This window comes from Belonocnema kinseyi, chromosome 1, assembly GCF_010883055.1.
Source record: "Belonocnema kinseyi isolate 2016_QV_RU_SX_M_011 chromosome 1, B_treatae_v1, whole genome shotgun sequence".
Taxonomy (NCBI): domain Eukaryota; kingdom Metazoa; phylum Arthropoda; class Insecta; order Hymenoptera; family Cynipidae; genus Belonocnema; species Belonocnema kinseyi.
This window is the reverse complement of record NC_046657.1, coordinates 8,143,745-8,145,136: the sequence shown is the minus strand read 5'-3', so window position 1 is coordinate 8,145,136 and position 1,392 is coordinate 8,143,745.

Below are 1,392 nucleotides of genomic sequence, written 5' to 3'. Positions count from 1 at the left end.
AGAAATACTAATGCAGGATTAAGTTAAATACTGCAACTGCAATTGTTAAAATTAAAAACGTTTCTTGCCAGCTGCTTTTATTCTTTTTGAGCCGCCCCATAAGTATTTCCTAGAACAATCTAAATTATAAATTAGCATAAAAACCATGAAATCATTTTCTTATTTAAATAAAATAAAAGTTTTTAAGGTAGAAGAAATTTCTACCCCAAAAGATAAATTTTCTACAAAATAGTTGATCTTTGGACCAAAAAGTTCAACTTTTAACAAAGGAGATGCTAAAAAGAAAAAAAATGTCATCTTTGCAGCGATTTCAGAGTAAATGTTACATGTTACAACTCTATTTAATCTTGTTTTGTTTCAATGCCATAAAATTCAAGTGTATCTAATTGAAAAAAACCGCAACAAAAAGTACTTCTGTTCTTTCATTTTTAGGTTTCCTTTTTACCCAAAAAGAGTAGTTTTTAACAAAATACATGAACTTTCTACCCAACGGTACAATTTTTAACTTACACAGTATACAGGATACAGTTTCAAATGAAAATGGTACATATAGTTGAATTTTCAGACAAAAAATCTATTAAAAAAATTATATTAAAAAAAAACCCAAGAAGATGAATTTTCGACAAAGAGTAAAATACAAATTTGTAACTTTTTGAATACACAGGATACAGTTAGAAACAAAATGGAATTGTTAAATTTTTTTATTAAATAAAGAATAATTTTAACAATAAAAATAGATTTGCAACAAAGCTTTTGAATATTTAACAAACAAACAAAAAATTATCTGGCCAAGAAGATTAATTTTCTACAAAACAATAGAATTTTCACATTAAAGATTATTTAAAAATGAAACGCATAAATTCTCAATAAAAAATTTGAACTTTCAAGTAAAAAACATTAATTTTTTCAAAAAATGGAAATGCCAGTTTAAAAGATTAATTTTCAACCAAACATGAAACGAATTTTAATCAAAATAGTTACATTTTCAACCAAGCAGATGAAGCTTCAAGAAAAAAATAAGAATTTTTAACAAGATTCTCAATCAAAAAGAACCATCATCAACAGAAATACATTAATGTTTAACCAAATAGTTAACTTATAAGTTTATAAGATCAATTTTGTACCAAAAAAAAGTTTTTCCAACAAATTACATACACCTTTGCCCACATAGTTTAATTTATAAATTAAAAAATAAATTTTTAGGTCAAAATGAAACTCTTCAAGTTTTATTTTTTAAAACTAATTTTTCATTAAAATGCATTATTTTTAATAAAAAAACGTACCTTTTACAAAAAGTTGCATTTTCTACTATATAGTTATTTTGCGAAACAAATTTTTGAATTTTTAAACAAATATGGAATAGGTACATTTTTATTTGGAAAATATAATTTT